Source organism: Scyliorhinus torazame, chromosome 9, assembly GCF_047496885.1.
Source record: "Scyliorhinus torazame isolate Kashiwa2021f chromosome 9, sScyTor2.1, whole genome shotgun sequence".
Classification (NCBI taxonomy): Eukaryota; Metazoa; Chordata; class Chondrichthyes; order Carcharhiniformes; family Scyliorhinidae; genus Scyliorhinus; species Scyliorhinus torazame.
The window spans coordinates 100,493,901-100,516,366 of NC_092715.1; the positions used below are offsets into that span (position 1 = coordinate 100,493,901).

Here is a 22,466-nt window from a genome sequence, read left to right on the forward strand (position 1 = left end):
CACACCTTAATTCCTCCATTGAGTGCCACTAGTTGTCATTTTGCTTTTCCATTTTTGTGGAATAAATTTTTCCTGCACTCTTTTGAACACCATTTTAAATATTTCCTCTTATTTCCTCTGTCACTCTTTGCCAATATTGTTCTATTTTATTTTCCTAAGTTCCGTTCTCATCCCCTGCAAAATCAGTTTTACTCCAATTTATTAACTATCATCAGTTTAAAGTGGCTCACGCAATAATCTTGAGATTATTTTACCCCTGAAATCCTGCTTTTCAATGTTGAGCTTAACTCTGGATCCTCGTTCAGATATGGCTCAAACTGAATTAAATAACTAATTTGAAATGGGACTGGGAGAAACATCAACATCAACATCACAAAAGCTTCAAAGAACAAATAAAGCAAGGTACTGGGCGCAGTTTATCTAAATGGGAACAAAGTTCCATAGCGAGCATGTTTAGCCGTGTGTTTCCCGGTGCTGCAAGCGTTGTATAAGGGGGTTCAGCGGGTAACACATGACTGAGGCTGCACATAACCCCATTTTCTGCACAGTCCGTGTGCAGTTTGCACATTCTCCCCGTGTTTGTGTGGGCCCAAAGATGTGCAGGGTAGGTGGATTGGCCATGCTAAATTGCACCTTAATAAAAAGAACAAAAAAGGGAAGGAAATCTTCCATCCTTACCTGGTCAGGCCAGAATGTTACTCCAGACCAGTGAGCCACATGAATGGCCCTCCTTCATCGCAGTTGGCCACAAGACTGAAATCGGACGTGTTCACTAACTGTGACAAAACAAATAAGATCAAAGGTGTTTGTATGTTTGATTGGGACACTAGTGGAGTGATGCAGTGACAACAATCTATCCCTCAATGCCAGCACAACTAAAGAGTGGGTCATTGACTTCAGGAAGCAAAGTACTGCACACATCCCTATCAGCATCAACGGGGCTGAGGTGGAGATGTTTAACAGTTTCAAATTCCTAGGGGTACACATCACCAAAAATCTGTCCTGGTCCACCCACGTCGACGCTACCACCAAGAAAACACAACAGTGCCTATACTTCCTCATGAAACTAAGGAAATTCGGCATGTCCACATTAACTCTTACCAACTTTTACAGGTGCACTATAGAAAGCATCCTTCTGGCTGCATCACAGCCTGGTATGGCAACTGCGCAGCCCAAGACCGCAAGAAATATAGAACATAGAACATACAGTGCAGAATGAGGCCATTTGGCCCATCGAGTCTGCACCGACCCACTTAAGCCCTCACTTCCACCCTATCCCTGTAACCCAAAAATCCCTCCTAACCTTTTTGGACACTAAGGGCAATTTATCATGGCCAATCCACCTAACCTGAATGTCTTTGGACTGTTGGAGGAAACCGGAGCACCCAGTGGAAACCCACGCAGATACGGGGAGAACGTGCAGACTTGAACCTGGGACCCTGGCGCTGTGAAGCCACAGTGCTATCACTTGTGCTACCGTGCTGCCCAAAACTTCAGAGAGTCGTGAACACAGCCCAGTCCATCACATGAACCTGTCTCCCATCCATTGACTCCATGTACACCTCCCGCTGCCTGAGGAAAGCGGGCAGCATAATCTTTTTTCTTTTAATTTTAGAGTACCCAATTCATTTTTTCCAATTAAGGGGCAATTTAGCGTGGCCAATCCACCTAGCTTGCACATTTTTGGGTTGTGGGGGCGAAACCCACACGAACACGGAGAGAATGTGCAAACTCCACATGGACAGTGACTCAGAGACTGGATCGAACCTGGGACCATGGCGCCGTGAGGCCGCAGTGCTAACCCACTGCGCCACTGTGCGGCACTACGGGCAGCTTAATCAAAGGCCCCTCCCACCCAGCCTACTCACTCTTCCAACTTCTCCCATCGGGCAGGAGATACAAACGTTTGAGAACGCACATGAACAGACTCAAAAACAGCTTCTTCCCCACTTTTACCAGATTCCTAAACGACCCTCTTATGGACTGACCTCATTAACACTACACTCCTGTATGCTTCACCCGATACCAGTGTTGTTGAGTTACATTGTGTACCTTGTGTCGCTCTATTATATATTTTCTTTTATTTCCTTTTCTTTTCATGTACTTAAGGATCTGTTGAGCTGCTCGCAGAAAAATACTTTTCACTGTACCTTGGTACACATGACAATAAACAAATCCAATCCAATATGTAGGGGTTGGCTAAGTTCCAAATGTGATGCTACTGTGCTTTCAGCATGATGAGTAAATAAAAGCCTTGAGGAAGATAAGTTGTTGCTTAGCAACTGGGGCCTTGTAAGGTAGGGAAACTTCTAAGTTTTAGTTTAATTAATTTGAGGGCAGTTGGAGACAGGAGCTTGGGGAGCTCAACTGTGCCAGAACAAAGATTGGACAGAATGGGAGCTGCAAAGAGGCAGGCTTACAAAAGTACAAGTCACAGTTGAGGTAATCAGGCAATTGGGACTGAAATAATATTTATGACGACATGAGTTAAGTGAACAAAGATCAAGTTATTGTTCAGCAGAATTTAAGGAAGAGTAAACAGTATTTTGAGTTAAAGAGACAATTGCAGTAACCAGAAGAATGGGGGGACAGCAGCCTTCAAAGCAGCCTTCAAAGGTAAATCAGACGTCTGATGCTATTTTAATACAGTCTGGGAATTGCGAGTTCAAGCAATTGTGAACAGCTTTCACAGCAAGACAAAGAAATCCTAAAGGTGTTTGATGTCTGTGTTAAAACTAAGTAGCAGTCCTGTGCTTTTGTTGCTCCATGTTTTATATTAAAAAAATAAAAGTTACGGTCTTTTGAGCCAGGGTTCTATTCTAGGATCTTCCCATCCAGTAATATCAACTAGGATCGTAGTAATTATGAAATAAAATATACTTTCAAACTGGTGAATTGACCCATATCCAAATTCTTGAGAGTCACAACATTTCTAACCTTTGGAACTGCCAACTCTTTTGTCAATCCAGTTTCATCCCCTCCTCGTATGCTTTGCCCTACTGGTTGAGCTGAACTCACTGACCCTGGTGCTCCTAGCTATTCTTGCTTCTGGTCTGCCTGTAACCAGCTCTCCTCCTGTTGCATCTTGGCTCCTAATCTCAACTTTAAAAAAAAATTCACAGTGGCTCTTATGTTTTGAAAGTGCTATAAGTGTTTATTACACTTCTGAAGTTGGCCTTCAACTCTATTTGAAACTTCAACACAGAGCTGAATATTGTCAATGTCACGGTGGTGCAGTGGTTAGCACTGCTACCTCACAGTGCCAGGGACCCGGGTGCAATTCCGATCTCGGGTGACTGCCTATGTGGACTTTGCACATTCTCCCCTTGTCTGCTTGGGTTTCCTCCTGGTGCTCCGGTTTGCTCCAAAGATGTGCAGTATATGCGGAGTCGTCACATCCTTTTACTAAAACAATAAAAAATATATACAAGGCCAAACGGTACAAACACTAATTTTGTGTTGGAGAAACAAGGTACCCTCCCCTCAGTACCAACATACGGGGAGGGGGTAGGATACTCTGATTATTAAAACAGTTCGGATTGGCCATATCTTTTTATTAAAACAGTACAAAATATATACAAGGCCAAACGGTACAAACACTCATTTTGTGTTGGAAAAACAGGGTACCCTCCCCTCAGTACCAATGTACGGGGAGGGGGGGCGGGGGCAGGGGGGGGTGGGGGTGGGGGGGAGTGGATACTCTGATTATTAAAACAGTTTGGATTGGCCATGCTAAATTGCCCCTAAGTGTCCAAAGGTGGGGTTACGGGGGTAGGGAGGTGGTGCGGGGGATTCGGCCTCGATAAGGTGCTCTTTTGGAGAATCGGTGCAGCGTCAATAAGATGAATGGCCTCCTTCTGAATTACTGGGATTCCAGGATTAGCAATTACGTCCTTTGGCAATTACTTTGTTAAGCCAATTGCATTGTTAAAAACAGGTGATGATCATTGCCTCAACCAGCTGGAAAGGTTGGGTGAGTGGAAATAGATAGCGATTATAATATGGCTGAGTTACTCTGAGAATAAAGTGGTTTAAATTGAAAGCCAAGTTTCAAACATATTCCTTCACCATATACTATCACTAGTTTTAACTAATATGAATGGTCACCTTTATTTATGGCCTTCCTGCCCCAGCCCTTTTATGATTTCTGTAGTTCCAGGTGACACACTGACAGCAGGTCTTGGCTCATTGATGGTCTTTTTCAGAGTAAATTGTTAATATGTTGTAATCTCTTAGTTATTTTGATTCATGGGTGCTTGATTGTACCTACTCTGTGTTAATTTATTGAATGTTTTGCCCAATACTTTAATTTATTTTGGCTCTTTCTCCACCAATTTAGTTATTTGTTAGCACTTGTCCACTGGTGGCTGGCGTTCCTTTGATTTATTATTCCCATGTATGTCTGTCCTGCATGAATTTATTAATTTTCTGTTTCCATTGTTCTATGAATGTACTGATTCAGCCTGTTCCAGTATTGTATTCATTTATCAATCACTGGTGCTTTCTAGCTGTGCTTCAATGCTTATTAATGACCTTTGTTGTCCCAAGTGGGTGCTCATGCATGCTATTCATAAAGGGTGAGTTTCCGAGCAGTGATTGTACAGTGTCAAAATCTAACATTTCAGTTTAATTTATGTTCTGCATTTTATGCCATTAATTTTTAATCTCCCTCGTAATCATTACGGTTCAGATTTTTGTCATTAATTGCTTTTGGATCTGTTATGAAAACATTTTTAGGAACATAAATGTAAATTATTTTGAAGAAAATAAATTGTTTTGACTGCCCATTGGGAATGTTATGAGAAGTTGTTTTTGAATAAATTATACCACTGGGTTTTCTGCCCCAAACTCTCAATTAAGACATTGATAATTTTTTAATGACATTTGAAAGTTTAAAGTACAGGTTGATATCCCTTATCAGACATGCTTGGGGCCAAGTGTGTATCGGATTTCTGAATATTTCGGAGTATAATGTGCATTTGTGGCGCATTGGGACAGAATTTTTTGCGGCATGTTCAGACCTGCGCATCGCCCGGGGACCTTCCCAGAGCCTTTAGGGATTTCCCACTCGTCGTCATGTCAGCACTCGAAAAGAAGTGCGGATTCTGGAATTTTTCAAATTTGAATAAGGGAAACTCTGGGGTGAATTGCTGATCTAGCTGTTGTAAAAGAGGGAAGGTGAAATACTTGAAATTTAGTGAGAGGGGGCCACCACCATGCGACTATCTTCCTCCATTTGAAGGGTGTAGTGACTTGCACACGACTCACCCAGCTGGAGATGATTGTTTCCCGTGCTCATTGGACTGAGTTCATCCTGCATTAGTATAAAAGGCAGCTGTTGTAGAGCCAGCCAAAAAGGAGTGAGGACCTGGTGAAATGTAACTGGGCCCTGTGTGTGATAATGCTGTTGCTGAATAAAAACTTTTAAGAAACTCGTTGTACTCCCCTCGCTTTACAACAAAGGAACTCAGAGTTGTTACTGCCACTTCTGGGGGTTTAGAGTCACTGTCCTTATGGTTCTGGAAAGTGCCAATAACCCCTCCGCCAGGGGCTGGTGTAGCACAGGGCTAAATCGCTGGCTTTGAAAGCAAACCAAGGCAGGCCAACAGCACTGTTCAATTCCTGTATCAGCCTCCCCGAACAGGCGCCGGAATGTGGCGACTAGGGGCTTTTCACAGTAACTTCATTTGAAGCCTACGTGTGACAAGAAGCGGATTCCATTTCCTGTCATTTAATTTCACCGATGAACAGTGGCAGCTGTGTGTACCATCTACAAGATGCACTGCAGAAACTCACCAAGAATCCTTAGGCAGCACCTTCCATACCCACGACTACTATCATGTAGAAGGACAAGGGCAGCAGATACCGCCCGGAAGTACCCCTCAAGTCACTCACCATCATAGAACATAGAACATAGAACAATACAGCGCAGTACAGGCCCTTCGGCCCACGATGTTGCACCGAAACAAAAGCCATCTAACCTACACTATGCCATTATCATCCATATGTTTATCCAATAAACTTTTAAATGCCCTCAATGTTGGCGAGTTCACTACTGTAGCAGGTAGGGCATTCCACGGCCTCACTACTCTTTGCGTAAAGAACCTACCTCTGACCTCTGTCCTATATCTATTACCCCTCAGTTTAAAGTTATGTCCCCTCGTGCCAGCCATTTCCATCCGCGGGAGAAGGCTCTCACTGTCCACCCTATCCAACCCCCTGATCATTTTGTATGCCTCTATTAAGTCTCCTCTTAACCTTCTTCTCTCCAACGAAAACAACCTCAAGTCCATCAGCCTTTCCTCATAAGATTTTCCCTCCATACCAGGCAACATCCTGGTAAATCTCCTCTGCACCCGCTCCAAAGCCTCCACGTCCTTCCTATAATGCGGTGACCAGAACTGTACGCAATACTCCAAATGCGGCCATACCAGAGTTCTGTACAGCTGCAACATGACCTCCCGACTCCGGAACTCAATCCCTCTACCAATAAAGGCCAACACTCCATAGGCCTTTTTCACAACCCTATTAACCTGGGTGGCAACTTTCAGGGATCTATGTACATGGACACCTAGATCCCTCTGCTCATCCACACTTTCAAGAACTTTACCATTAGCCAAATATTCCGCATTCCTGTTATTCCTTCCAAAGTGAATCACCTCACACTTCTCTACATTAAACTCCATTTGCCACCTCTCAGCCCAGCTCTGCAGCTTATCTATATCCCTCTGTAACCTGCTACATCCTTCCACACTATCGACAATACCACCGACTTTAGTATCGTCTGCAAATTTATTCACCCACCCTTCTGCGCCTTCCTCTAGGTCATTGATAAAAATGACAAACAGCAACGGCCCCAGAACAGATCCTTGTGGTACTCCACTTGTGACTGTACTCCATTCTGAACATTTCCCATCAACCACCACCCTCTGTCTTCTTTCAGCTAGCCAATTTCTGATCCACATCTCTAAATCACCCTCAATCCCCAGCCTCCGTATTTTCTGCAATAGCCTACCGTGGGGAACCTTATCAAACGCTTTGCTGAAATCCATATACACCACATCAACTGCTCTACCCTCATCTACCTGTTCAGTCACCTTCTCAAAGAACTCAATAAGGTTTGTGAGGCATGACCTACCCTTCACAAAGCCATGCTGACTATCCCTGATCATATTATTCCTATCTAGATGATTATAAATCTTGTCTCTTATAATCCCCTCCAAGACTTTACCCACTACAGACGTGAGGCTCACCGGTCTATAGTTGCCGGGGTTGTCTCTGCTCCCCTTTTTGAACAAAGGGACCACATTTGCTGTCCTCCAGTCCTCTGGCACTATTCCTGTAGCTAATGATGACATAAAAATCAAAGCCAAAGGTCCAGCAATCTCTTCCCTGGCCTCCCAGAGAATCCTAGGATAAATCCCATCAGGTCCCGGGGATTTATTATTTTCAGCCTGTCCAGAATTGCCAACACCTCTTCCCTACGTACCTCAATGCCATCTATTCTATTAGCCTGGGGCTCAGCATTCTCCTCCACAACATTATCTTTTTCCTGAGTGAATACTGACGAAAAATATTCATTTAGTATCTCGCCTATCTCTTCAGACTCCACACACAATTTCCCATCCCTGTCCTTGACTGGTCCTACTCTTTCCCTAGTCATTCGCTTATTCCTGACATACCTATAGAAAGCTTTTGGGTTTTCCTTGATCCTTCCTGCCAAATACTTCTCATGTCCCCTCCTTGCTCGTCTTAGCTCTCTCTTTAGATCCTTCCTCGCTACCTTGTAACTATCCATCGCCCCAACCGAAACTTCACACCTCATCTTCACATAGGCCTCCTTCTTCCTCTTAACAAGAGATTCCACTTCCTTGGTAAACCACGGTTCCCTCGCTCGACGCCTTCCTCCCTGCCTGACCGGTACATACTTATCAAGAACACGCAGTAGCTGATCCTTGAACAAGCCCCACTTATCCAGTGTGCCCAACACTTGCAGCCTACTTCTCCACCTTATCCCCCCGAAGTCACGTCTAATGGCATCATAATTGCCCTTCCCCCAGCTATAACTCTTGCCCTGCGGTGTATACTTATCCCTTTCCATCATTAACGTAAACGTCACCGAATTGTGGTCACTGTCCCCAAAGTGCTCTCCTACCTCCAAATCCAACACCTGGCCTGGTTCATTACCCAAAACCAAATCCAACGTGGCCTCGCCTCTTGTTGGCCTGTCAACATATTGTTTCAGGAAACCCTCCTGCACACACTGTACAAAAAACGACCCATCTATTGTACTCGAACTATATCTTTTCCAGTCAATATTTGGAAAGTTAAAGTCTCCCATAATAACTACCCTGTTACTTTCGCTCTTATCCAGAATCATCTTCGCCATCCTTTCCTCTACATCCCTAGAACTATTAGGAGGCCTATAAAAAACTCCCAACAGGGTGACCTCTCCTTTCCTGTTTCTAACTTCAGCCCATACTACCTCGGAAGAAGAGTCCCCATCTAGCATCCTCTCCGCCACCGTAATACTGCTCTTGACTAGCAGCGCCACACCTCCCCCTCTTTTGCCTCCTTCTCTGAGCTTACTAAAACACCTAAACCCCGGAACCTGCAACATCCATTCCTGTCCCTGCTCTATCCATGTCTCCGAAATGGCCACAACATCGAAGTCCCAGGTACCAACCCATGCTGCCAGTTCCCCTACCTTGTTTCGTATACTCCTCGCATTGAAATAGACACACTTCAAACCACCTACCTGAACACTGGCCCCCTCCTGCGACGTCAAATCTGTGCTCCTGACCTCTATACTCTCATTCTCCCTTACCCTAAAACTACAATCCAGGTTCCCATGCCCCTGCTGCATTAGTTTAAACCCCCCCAAAGAGCACTAACAAATCTCCCCCCCAGGATATTTGTGCCCCTCAGGTTCAGATGTAGACCATCCTGTCTGTAGAGGTCCCACCTTCCCCAGAAAGAGCCCCAGTTATCCGGAAATCCGAATCCCTCCCGCCTGCACCATCCCTGTAGCCACGTGTTTAAATGCTCTCTCTCCCTATTCCTCATCTCACTATCACGTGGCACGGGCAACAACCCAGAGATAACAACTCTGTTTGTTCTAGTTCTGAGCTTCCATCCTAACTCCCTGAAAGCCTGCCTGACATCCTTGTCCCCTTTCCTACCTATGTCGTTAGTGCCAATGTGGACCACGACTTGGGGCTGCTCCCCCTCCCCCCTAAGGACCCGGAAAACACGATCCGAGACATCACGTACCCTTGCACCTGGGAGGCAACATACCAAACGTGAGTCTCTCACGCTCCCACAAAATCTCCTATCTGTGCCCCTGACTATAGAGTCCCCAATTACTAATGCTCTGCTCTTCTCCCCCCTTCTCTTCTGAGCAACAGGGACAGACTCCGTGCCAGAGGCCCGTACCCCATGGCTTACCCCTGGTAAGTCGTCCCCCCCACAAGTATCCAAAGCGGTATACTTGTTTCTCAGGGGAACGACCGCAGGGGGTCCCTGCACTGACTGCTTTTTCCCAGTCCCTCTTACAGTTACCCACCTATCTCCAATCTTTGGTGTAACTAATTCCCTGAAGCTGCTATCTATGACCCCTTCTGCCTCCCGAATGATCCGAAGTTCTTCCAACTCCAGCTCCAGTTCCCTAACTCGGTCTTGGAGGAGCTGGAGATGGCAGCACTTCCTGCAGGTAAAATCAGCAGGGACATTAATTGCATCCCTCACCTCAAACATCCTGCAGGAGGAACATTGCACTCCCTTCCCTGCCATTCCTCTAACTTTCTACCAAGATCTGGCTAACAACTAAATTAAATTTTTTATAAAAAATAATAATAATATAATAAAATATCCTGACTTGGAAATATATTGCTGTTTCTTCACTGTCACTGGGTCAAAATCCTGGAATTCCCTCCCTAAACAGCAATGTGGCTGTACCTACACTACATGGACTGCAACAATCCAAGAAGCCAGCTCATCACTATCTTCTGAAGATGCATCTAGGGATGGACAATAACTGCAGGCCGAGGCAGTGATGCCCACACCCGGAAATTAATAATTTATAAAGAAATGAATTCCACATTAAGTTTAAGTGTAACACACTCCAGTCCCAAATATGAATCAAAAACTTAAAACAGAACTAGTTACTTAGGGTTGGATTCTCCACTGACCAACACCGATATCAGGTTTTCCGATTGGACAGAGAATGGAGCACTGGCTAAAAAACTGGATCACTGCCAGGCACCAAACCCATTCCTATACTCTGATCTTCCGCTGCCGGTGGCAGCGAGATACATGCTGAGTGCCAGTGGCACAATGTAAAACTGGGATTTGCATGCAGTTTAATCTGAATAACGGACTGCAAGCCCAATTCTTCCCCCACATGATGCTCCATCCCTCACAGCCAGGAGTCACGCCATAGCCATTGAGAGGGAGCATGGAGAAAAGCAAATCTTCTGAACCTTACGGACTTACTAGGAGTGTAGGCCTGGACCTCAGGGAGTGGCGGGGAGTGACTTGGTGGCCAGTGCGTGGACCCAGGACCGGGGTGCCCTGGCTGAGACCCCAACTGCTGCATACAGTCATTTAAACCAACCCCCTAACTGCAACCTAAAGGCTCCAGGCTGTTGTTACCTCTGGCTGCTCACAGACCACTGCAAATACTCTGAGGGCAACTGGTTGTGTGGCACCTCACCCAGCCTGCCCATCTGTACACCCTAATATCCCAGCATTATTATCAAGGGGATGGATGTGGCCATGCTCAATCGCCGGCCCATCAGGTGTTGGCACTCCTCAGTGCTCCACAGCAGAAGCATGATGTCATCCATCCCAACCACGGCCAGGAAACGTGATCAGCTCTCTGTCACAACCTATTTTTAGAACCCAGGCTCCACGTTACACTTCAGCTAAGACCCCAGAAAATGCACACATCTCTTAACATAGAGCCACATGCCTGCACTGAACATCTCCACCATATAGCTAGTTGCCTTTTGGATGGACAGCAGAAGGCCCACCCAGTGAGGAGACCCACAGTAGACTCCACTGGGAGAAACAGGAAGGAGCCACAGAGCCTCTCGCTTCCATTGGTTGCGGGAGCCACCGAACCCCTGATGGTGGGGATGGGTAGTGAGGTTAGAAGCTCCCCACATCATAGCCCAGTGTCAGTCACTGAAGGGGATAGGGATGGGGAAGGTTGAGCAGATTGCAGGAGATGGTTAAGGGTTAGGGCTCTCACTGGGGGTGCTGCCATACAAGGCGGGCTCACAGTGCTGCCCCTATGCCCTGCCGCTTCACAGTCAGGGTATAACCATGTGGGGCATTGTATATATCACGGGCATCCTGCTGGCCCACCCGGCCATTGCACAACACCCAGCCCCAGCTCATTCTTAACACCCATCAGACAGAGGTTAGAGACAGATCTGATTGGTGGTGCAAGTGGTTAATTGTGGCTATTTACAACATTATGTGCTCTTCCGCCTTACTATCTACTCTCTACTACACCTGTGCCAATTTAAGTGTCAGCTATCTTTCTACTTTTTCACGGCCTAACACTTCTTTCATGTGTTTTCCCAGACAGCACATCAGGAGTGGAGGCGGCCTGCTGGTTATCTCGCCATCTGCCCTAAAATGTCCTTGGTCATCGTCCTCTGGAGGGCCTGGATTTGGATGGACATGGCCACCTTTCGGGTGTCACAGATGACAACGTGTCAGCCTTTTCTGCCCACTGCCCAGCAGTTGCGCCAGTGTCAGGTGTGGGGGGATTTGGAAAGGCTGAAGTGTTCCACTGTGTGTTGGCATAGGTCCCATCACATCCTCCTCCCTCGGGGTGCTCGCTGGTCCCTGGGCTACTCCAGGGGACAGAGGGGAGGTCGGAGTGAGATCCGGAGGCAAGACCATCACCTGGCGCTGCCAGTCCTGGAGGCCCACCCACATCTGAACAATGGTATTGATACCTCTGCCATGGCGCACTGAAACTGGGTCATGTCCATCAGCGAGTGAGCCAAGTCCCTCATTGCCTCAGTCATGTCCCTTTGTGATTGTGACACGTTCCCTCTGTGAATGGATAAGGTCAGCCAACGCCCGCCTAATGCTCACGATACCCTCAGCCCTTTGTGAATGCTCCAAGCAGCAACGTCCAACTGCGCCCGAGACATGCCCACCAGTATCTAGTGTAGCCATCTGGGATGGCCACGTCCCGATTACAAAATGGACACTTGCAAAGAATGCAGGGAAAATTGGACAATACCGAAAAAGCAAGCAGGTGCAAGGTCTGTCAGTTGATTAGAGCCTTAGCTCTCAGACAAGACCAGTACTGCTAAGCCATCTACATACTAATGAGCCATCCCCGGGAACAAAAGGCAACATTTAGGTAAACAATGCTAACGCAGACATCCCGGCGCCAGAGGAGACTAAAACAAAGCAAACCAATGGCCACCTAGGACACACCCAGCAACCAGGGAACCCACCCCTCTATTGGAGGAAAATCAATAAGGACGATTGGGAAACGGCCCAATTAATTGGGGCCACGTTTAAGGCCCGCCCAAAAGCACGCGAAGCCCTTTTGGGGTATAAAAAGGACTCCCCAAGAGAGGATCACTCTCTTGGCCTTGGCTCTCAGCGAGGAGAGACCTGCCTAGCAGCTACGCCAGACCAAGTAAGTTCCAAGTCAACGCACGCTACTAGATAGACACTCCTAGTTGCTATCCTGTAAACAGCTCAACCCAGCAGCCTCAGAACCGAGCAACGGTCATTGTTCCTCTGACTGAGTGGGCACCCGAAGCTAAGTATAGGCTTTTAGTAATAGTGGTAGTTTAGGTTGTAGAATGTTATGCATGAGTAGATTTGACTGTGTGTAAATAAATGAACATTGCTTTTGAACTTACTAACTGGTGTATCGAGTCTTTGATCAGTATTTGATTTTGAACCTTGTGGTGGTATCGTAAGATACCTGATGACTCTTGAGCAAACGTAATGAAACAGAGCCAAATTAAGAGACAACAGCAAGTTAGCAACACTGGGCTCCCCTGTCCTGCACCTCAACTATGGATAGCACAGTGTGCCCCAAGCCTTGGACGTCTTGACACAGGGGCCCTGACATCTTGCCCCAGGCCTTCCACCACGTCTGCCACTCTTTCAGTGTTGGCCTTGGTGCCATGCATTGTCGGCACCACCTTCTGTGCCTGAAGGCGAGTGGACTCCTCCAGCTGCCCTTGCAGGCACTGCACTGTTGCTGACAATACCTCCTATAGCTTCTGCACCTGCACCACTGATGTGATCATTTTTTCCAGAAGCACAACATCTGTCTAGGCGACAGCTATTCCTTGGGACAGACCCTCCGACCGTCTGCTCCCTGGGGAGTCCCTGCCTCCGCCTGATGTGCTGCAGCATCTGTGTGGTGCTCACCAGAGGGTGACCAAGGGACCTAATCCTTAACATTACCAAATGAGGTGATAGTCTTTGCAACGTTGGATGATGGCGGTGACAGCAGTGTCGAAATGTTGGTGTTTCCCCTGGAGTCTTGTTCTGGGCTGTTCAAAGAATCATAGAATTTACAGTGCAGCAGGAGGCCATTTGGCCCATCGACTCTGCACCGGCCCTTGGAAAGAGCACCCTACCCAAGCCCATACCTCCACCCTATCCCCATAATCCAGTAACCCCACCTAAGCCTTTTGGAGACTAAAGGCAATTTAGCATGGCCAATCCACCTAACCTGCACATCTCAGGACTGTGGGAGGAAACCAGAGCACCCGGAGGAAACCCACGCACACACGGGGAGAACGTACAGACTCCTCACAGACAATGACCCAAGCCGTAAATCGTTCCTGGGACCCTGGAGCTGTGAAGCAACTGTGCTAACCGCTGTGCAACTGTGCCCCCCCCGCTGTTCTGAGGGTCTGGATGGGGGCTGTGTCCCTGGATGTCCGGGACTTGTCTGTAGGGAATTCTGCAAGACAATTGTCGATTGTCGTAAAAGCCCATCTGGTTCACTAATGTCCTTTAGGGAAGGAAATCTTTTGTCCTTACCTGGCCTGGCCAACATGTGACTCCAGACCCACAGCAATGTGGTTGACTCTTAACTGCCCCCTCAAGGGCAATTAGGAATGGGTATTAAGTGCTGGCCCAGTCAACCCGTGATGCCTACATCCCAGACCGCGTTCAGTATAGCAGGTTTGAGTCTCTGCCCCACCCTGGGAAGGGGCTGTTCCTCCTCTCCTCAACGGCGTCCAGCATTCGGTCACTATCAGCATCCAGGAACCTTAGTACAAGTCTTTTCATTGCCATCGTCTTGGCTGGAATGACAGTCTGTGCTGAGTGGTGCGCTGAAAAGCTGCTCCAGCTTGTCAGGCTCTGCGTGCTGGCTCATTTGCAAGACGTGAATCGCCCCTGGCCAGCACTTCTCGTGGCAGCGTGCAGTTCCCGCAATTCTCCACCAGCAGCAGCACATGAATGGCAAATCCAGCCCATAGTGTGAGGGGAGAGTTGGATAAGGTTATAATAATAATAATCTTCATTGTCACAAGTAGGCTTACATTAACACTGCAATGAAGTTACTGTGAAAAGCCCCTAGTCGCCACACTACGGTGCCTGTTTGGGTACACAGAGGGAGACTTCACAATGTCCAATTCACCTGACAAGCACGTCTTTAAGGACCTGTGGGAGGAAACCGGAGCACCCGGAGGAAACCCACGCAGATAAGGATCATGTTCAATTAAAAGAAGAGTCTCACAAAGTTGTTAAGAATTGTAGTAAGTTGGGGACGTCCGGTGGCAGCCATGGGGGAGTAGGTCGCACATTTGATAGCTCCCGCCTGTAACGGACTTTTGGACCTTTTTCCCCCGTTTTTTTTTGGATTTTATGGGATAAATCGGTGAAGAGTGAGACAGTAAGGAGAAATCCCCCTCCGGTGTATGGAGAATTGGACCAGAAGTGGCCGTGTGAGACGACAAAGTTCTATAAGGAAGATGCGAGCAGAGCTGGTAAAGCGGGACAGCATGGCAGGGCAAGGGCCTCGGGGAGACGGCACAGTGGTCGACGGAGCAGCTGGTGAAGTTTTTCAAGGATTGCTTCACCAAGCTGAAGAAGGACACGCTGGACCCAATTACGGCTTTGTTGATCAAGTGGTTCAGAATCCGGAAACCCACGGGAAAGCGATCCAGGAGGTGGAACAAAAGTTGTCTGAGCACGAGGAGTATATAACCGTGCTGGAAAGCAAGGTGGAGATGATGAACGACTGCAAGAAAAGAATGCAGGAGAAGCTGGAGGACCTGGAGAACAGGTCCAGGAGGCAGAATCTCTGAATTGTTGGCCTCCGTGAAGGCAGCGAGGGATCGGATGCGAGACCTTATGTGATGGACTTGTTGGAGAAGTTGATGGGGGCTGGGGCATTCCCTCGGCCCCTGGAATTGGTCAGAGTGCACAAAGCCCTCGCGAGGAAGCTCAGAGCGAACGAGCCGCCGAGGGCCATGGTGGTACATTTTCACCGTTTCATGGACAAGGAACACGTTTTGCGGTGGGCCAAGAAAGAACGGAGCAGCAAGTGGGAGAACTGTGAGTTGCGCATTTATCAGGACCTGGGAGCGGATTTGGCCAAGAGGCGAGCTGGGTTCAATCGGGCAAAGACGACCCTCTTTAAGAAGGAGGTGAAGGTCGGGATGCTGTACCCAGCCCGTCTGTGGGTCACACATGAGGAACGGGACTTCTACTTTGAAACGCCAGACCAAGTATGGACCTTTATTAAAGAAATGAAGCTGGAGGCGAATTAAAAGACACTGAAACCTTGGAGAAGTACTGTGGCGGCGATTTGTGCTGCTGGATTGTATAAATTTAAGTAGCTCTATGAGAAATAGTGGGCTGTGTGGATGGTTAAAGGTTGCTTTGTCTTGCAGTGACCTGGTTAGAGGGGGGATGGGCTTTGAATTTAGTTCTGCTTTTTGGGTGACTATTTTTCGAAAGGGACTGTTTCTTCACTGTTTTTTCTGATGTTTGCTTACTGGGGAATGTGATGCTTTTAAAATGTTTATTCATGTGGGGGAGAGGGGAGAGAACAGTAGGGAGACAGTCTGCTTGGTGCCAGGGGCGGGAGCTACCAAGTCAGCATGGGTCAGCTTATTTCCTCAATCTCAATTGGGGCTCCCAGCGGAAGCGCAGTGGGGGTGAGCAGGTGTTAAGCTGGAGCTTGACTTGGGGGATTAGGTTTCTAGTGTTGTTGCTAGGGTGAGTGGGAGGTGGGGGGGAGCTGCTTTGCTGACAGGGGAGGAACTGTTACTCGGGGACAAATGGGAGGTCGGGAACGGCGACTGCCCGTGTGTGGACTCGAGGAAGCAGAGGGCGCGAGCTCAAGGCTGGCCTAAAAAGGGTGCTGGCTAGTCGGCAGGGGGCCGGGGGAGAGGGGGGGAGGAGTGGTTGGAAGCCTCCCGTCCAGGCTGATCACATGGAACGTGAGAGGACTGAATGGACTGGTCAAGAGGCCTCGCGTGTTCGCGCATTTGAGGGAGCTGAAGGCGGCAATGCTACAAGAGACACACCTGAAGATTACAGACCAGACGAGATTGAGGAAGGGGTGGGTCAGCCAAGTGTTCCACTCAGGACTGGACTCAAAGACCAGCGGGGTAGCGATCTTGATCAGCAAACGAGTGGCATTCAAGGCAGGGAGAATCGTGTCAGACAAGGGGGGTAGGTACATAATGGTGAGTGGGAAGCTGGAGGGGGTGAGGGTGGTACTCGTGAACATATGTGCTCCGAATTGGGATGACTTGGAATTTATGAGGCGGGTGTTAGGTAAGATCCCAGACTTGGAGTCACATAACCTGATCATGGGAGGGGACTTCAATACAGTCATTGATCTGGAATTGGACAGGTCAAAATCCAGGACAGGGAGGAGGCCGGCTGCGGCAAAAGATTTGAAGGGGTTTATGGAACAGATGGGGGGAGTAGAACCATGGAGGTTTGCACGGCCGAGGACGAAGGAGTTTTCCTTTTTTTCACATGGCCACAAGGTATACTCTCACATCGACTTTTTTGTTCTGAGCAGGGCGCTAATACCGAAGGTGGTGGATACTAAGTACTCGGCAATCGCAGTGTTGGATCATGCCCCGCACTGGGTGGATCTACGGGTTAGTGGGGAGAGAGGGCACCGCCCGCTTGGAGACTGGATGTGGGATTGTTAGCGGACAAAGCGATCTGTGGGCGGGTTAACAAGTCCATCCAGAGCTACCTGGAAACAAATGATACGGGGGAGGTCTCTGCAGCGACGGTCTGGGAAGCTTTGAAGGCAGTAGTCAGAGGGGAATTAATCTTGATACGGGCTCATAGAGAAATGGCGGAACGGGCTGAGAGGGACAGGTTAGTTGAGGAAAAACACCAGGTGGACAGGAGATACTCGGAGGCCCCGGACGCGGGTCTACGGAGGGAGCGATGGAGGTTACAGGTGGAGTTTGGGCTGTTGTCCACAGGGAAAGCTGTGGAACAGTTGAGGAAGTCAAGGGGGGCGATCTATGAGTACGGGGGAAAGGCAAGGAGAATGTTGGCGCACCAGCTCAGGAAAAGAGAGGCGGCCAGGGAGATAGGGAGAGTAAAGAGTAGAGACGGTAATACTGTCCTGGACCCAGTGGGGGTGAACAAGGTGTTTAAGGATTTCTATAGGAAATTATATGAGTCGGAACCCCCGGCTGGGCTGGAGGGGATGAGGCAGTTTCTGGATCAGTTGAGGTTCCTGAGGGTAGATGAAGATCTGGTGAAGGGGCTGGGAGCCCCAATTGAGATTGAGGAAATAATCAAGGGACTGGAGGGCATGAGGTAGGGCAAGACCCCGGGGCCGAACAGCTACCCGGTGGAATTCTATAAGAAGTTTTCAGAGATATTGAGCCCACTGTTGGTGAGGACATTTAACGAAGCAAAAGAGAAGGGAGTCCTCCCCCTCCAACAATGTCGTAGGCCTCGATTTCATTCATCCTGAAACGGGAGAAGGACCCAGAGCAATGCGGGTCATACAGGCTGATTTCTCTACTGATTGTGGACGCCAAACTGCTGGCTAAGATACTGGCCACAAGGATAGAGGACTATGTCCCGGGGGTGATAGGGGAAGACCAGGCGGGATTTGTTAAGGGTAGGCAACTCAAGGCCAATGTTCGGAGGCTGGCCAATGTTATTATGATGCCCTCAGAAGGAGAGGAGGCGGAGGTGGTGGTAGCGATGGATGCGGAGAAGGCTTTTGGTTGGGTGGAGTGGAATTACCTGTGGGAGGCGCTGGGAGGGTTTGGGTTTGGTGAGGGCTTTATTGACTGGGTACGGTTGCTCTATCAGGCACCAGTAGCGAGTATGCATATGAATTGGCTGAGGTCGGGGTATTTTAAACTACACCGAGGGGCGAGACAAGGGTGCTCCCTCTCCCCATTACTGTTTGCTCTGGACATAGAGCCATTGGCCATGGCGTTAAGAGCCTCTAGGAACTGGAAAGGGCTGGTTCGAAAGAGGCCGAAGTCTTGGCCTTTGCCTCCCTAGTAGCCCGGAGATGGATCTTATTAATGTGGAGGGACCTGAGTGTAGAGACCTGGGTTAGTGACATGGCTGGGTTTCTCAGTCTCGAGAAAATAAAGTTTGCCTTAAGAGGGTCAATGTTAGGGTTCACCCGGAGGTGGCAGCCGTTCGTCGACTTTCTCAGGAAAAATTAAAATGTCAGCAGATGCAGTATTCCGGTGGTGGGGGGCGGGCGTGGATTGTTGTTGTATGGTTGAGGTGCGTGAAGATTGGGCTGGGGGGGAAATTTTTATTTTACCATGTTGATGTCATTGTTTATGCTTACTGTTATAAAAAATTTCAAATACCTCACTAAAATATTATTTAAAAAAAAAAGAATAGTAGTAAGTTCAAGGAGTAGTAAGCATGTGACACACATTATCACAAGGAGTAGTTGAGGTGAATAGGTGCATTCAAGAGGAAACTAGTATGTGCATAACCGGGAAAGAAATGTTGATACGGTTGGATGAAGACTGTTGGGAGGAGCATAATGGTTGGCTATTTCCTTTTTTTCCTTTCTTTTCCTCTTTCTCCTTTTCCTGCCTCCTTTTCCTTTTACATTCCACAATTCCACCTCACAGTAAAATGTAACATTTGCACCAGCTATTATACATATGAGAATCTCACAAAGCTAACTTATGATCTGCAATGAAACCACACTGCAGGCAAAGTTGCCAACGTTTAATTTCTTTAACATTACCCTTGCCATTATTTATCAACTCATAGTATCTTTCCTGAATGTTTTTTTCATTAATTCTACTACTTCCCCAATGACTTCAGACTGTCGAGTGGAAGGCTGCTGTGCTCAAATGTGAACCCTTGAAATGCTGGTTACCTGTGGGTATTCTAGCCAGAGAGAGTTTGGTTGCAAACTGTAATTCTTAGGTTGCTGTTGCAGCAATTTTCCCAGCTGGCTTTCTGGCACAATGCCTGGCTTGACGTACTTCCGGAGATCTGTACATTTAGTAGATGGGAATGGTAGAATGTCAGCTGATTGGGATCAAGTGCTGGCCTTTTCATAAAGCAGATTGCAATCCTTTCACATCTTCACCACCACCATGTTTGCCTGCTCATCTGTCCATTGTGGGTCTCCTGGTGCATCTTGTGGTGTTCTTTGTGTGATTCTGTTATCAGGATGGATGTTGTAGCATTCACAAAGACCACAGAAGCTAAGTACATTAACAAAGCTAACTTTTATTTGTACTATTTATTGAAGGTCGGCCACTTACTCCTATAGTAAACAATAATCTAGTAATCTAAAATCTACATTCTACTAACACTAGTTTCTACACTCTATATACTGTACACCTTCTCACTGCTCCTCTCCAACCTTCTCCCAGAGTCAGTGCATAGTTCTGCATCTAGCTCCATCTCGTGATCAATTATGATATGACATTAACCCTTTTTTATTCTGAACATTTCACATAATGCCACACAACCCACCATTGTCCATAAAGCATTCCCCTGAGGTGAACGCATGTGAACTGCTGGGTAGGAATGCATGATGCTGGCCATGTTGGTGTTCCTGCGAGGTTCAGGCTTAACTGTTCCGAGCCGTTGGCACAGCCTATCCTCAGAGATGAAGAATACATTCAGTGAAAATGTTCCTGCTGGATGTTTGTAAAACAACCGACCCAGAATTTACAATTGTAACGTAAGGGAAACTTACCAGAGCAAGCAGACATTACTGTATAAAAGTATCAGCAAATTCTGGCATTCCATATGTGCAGTTAAATGTGCAATTCTGGAGGTTGCCTTCAATAATACCCTGGTTCTCCCCACAGTGTGCACTATTAGATCCTTCACAGATGTAGTGGGCAAAGAATTAGTCATTTGATGTGAATCTCAGCTTCGTATCTCTTGCTGTAAAAAGTAAAAAACGTTACACCTTGTTGAATGACCTGTGTTTTTAAGTGTGCTAAGTTATAATTGTTGCTGAACAATCTCTACCTGGAAAGCTAATTTAGATGTCTGAGTCTCGTTCTCTTCATTTCATGACAACAAATTCTCTGTTTTAAAAAACTTTATGATATTTCAACTTCTACCTTCGTGTATGCCACAATTTATATTCTGCTTTCTGCAAAGTGCCCCGCTCACGCCGCTGACACCTCAATTCTCTTTAAACAAGTCGATGAACGGCTTCCACCTCCGGGCAAACCCATCAACCGACCCTCTCAAGACAAACTTGACTTTCTCTAACCTTAGGAACTCTGCGAGGTCGCTCGCCCACACAGCCCTGGTTTCTGCGGCTCCGTGTCCCTCCACTCCAGCAAAATCCATCTCCGGGCTAGCAGGAGGCAAAGTCCTGGACATTGGCCTTTCTCACCCTCTGGACCCCCGTGTCTTCAGACACCCCAAATATCGCCACTTCTGGATTCGGGGCCACCTTCAGCACCTCAGACATTACGTCCGCAAATCCCTGCCAGAATCCCTTCAGCTTTGGACATTCTCAGAACATGTGAACATGGTTCACGAGCCTCCCTGTGCACTGCCTATACCTGTCCTCTACCCCCTCAAAAAACCTAAGTCATCGTAGCCACCGTCATGTGCACCCTATGAACTACCTTAAACTGGATAAAGCTGAGCCACTCACATGACGAGGACACATTCACCCTCCTCAGGGCCTCCTCAAAGATCCCGGCCTCCATCCCCCCACCGTCTCCTCCATTTTCCGATTAGCCTGACCCTGGGACTCCAGGATAAAAGCAAATTACTGCGGATGCTGGAATCTGGCCTGTGACTCCAGCCTCTGTTCCATACGGTCAATTCTTGCTTTGGCTAGGTCCTCCTGGGCTTCCCTCCTCTGCCTAAACTTTTCATTTAAGAAGTCCACCTATTGCTCCGTCAACCATTGGGCAGGCAGGGCTGGCCCTTTATCCTCCGCCATCTTGACCTGTGGCGCATGAAGATTCTCTTGCTCCAACTGTTTCCTTATTTTCACCCAGGATCCATCCACCAGCCCCACCAGTGGAGTTTAACTTTCTCCAGTCACCCTTGCATATTTTTTCAGTGCAAAATCCAACCAACAAACAGGGAAAAGGCCCGAAAAAGCTGCCTCGAGCGGGAGCTGCCAAATGTGCGACCACTCACTCCATGACCACCAACCGGAAGTCCCTTTCTGTAAATGATTAAGAAGTAAATTATAATCTACTATTTTCACCTCGTGGTTTTCTGTCTGAGAGAATTCTTCAATCTGATTGGCTGTTCAGCCTGCTTGATGATTTCACTGTTGCACACAACAAATCCCCTATAAATTGCATGAGACTGAAAGTTACATGTGAATAGGATAAATTAACATTCTGAAATCCAATAAATCTTTCCAAGTGCTGCCCCTTCTCCTAACAACACAGCATGGCAGCATATAGTATACCCATGGAGAGAGAATAGTGACGTTGATTTAGTTTTGGATGGCCTGGAAATGAACTGTGTAGCATCATTGGGTCTCTGAACCACAATAGTAAATTTGGAAAATTCAAAAGGGTTAATATTAGAATTCTGGGAAGTTCAGACAATACTCTCAGAGCAACAAGCCAAACAAAAGGCTCTTAGAACAGATACCCATTAGTGCCTCGTGCACATCCGTCAAGGCCACTGAATGAATGGGGTATGTTGTTTGACAAGATAAGGAATATCTGGGGTTGTCCTTGGAAAGTCATTTTCTTATCAAGTTTTGTTCAAAAGCTAGTTTTCATATCAAATCTGATGTGTTTGTGTTTGTTGTGAATAACACCTAAAAATGAATTAAAATACAAAATGAAATATAGTGATCAGACCCATAAGAAATAAATGGGGAAATGGCAACATGGCAGCACAGTGGTTAGCACTGCTACCTCACAGCACCAGGGACTCGGGTTCAATTCAGGTCTGTCAGTGTGGAGTTTGCACATTCTCCCCGTGTCTGCGTGGGTTTCCTTCAGGTACTCCGGTTTCCT

At 47.4% G+C, this 22,466-nt stretch overlaps 1 long non-coding RNA gene across 1 annotated transcript; it reads right to left on the reverse strand.

Annotated features, from left to right (window-relative positions):
- Positions 1–684: 684 nt before the first annotated feature.
- On the reverse strand, positions 685–21,769 carry LOC140430015 (uncharacterized). The gene is made up of 3 exons (XR_011949275.1): positions 21,695–21,769; positions 20,204–20,397; positions 685–776 (listed from the first exon to the last, which is right to left on the reverse strand). It is a non-coding gene; the product is annotated as an uncharacterized lncRNA (long non-coding RNA).
- Between the last annotated feature and the right edge of the window lie 697 nt (positions 21,770–22,466).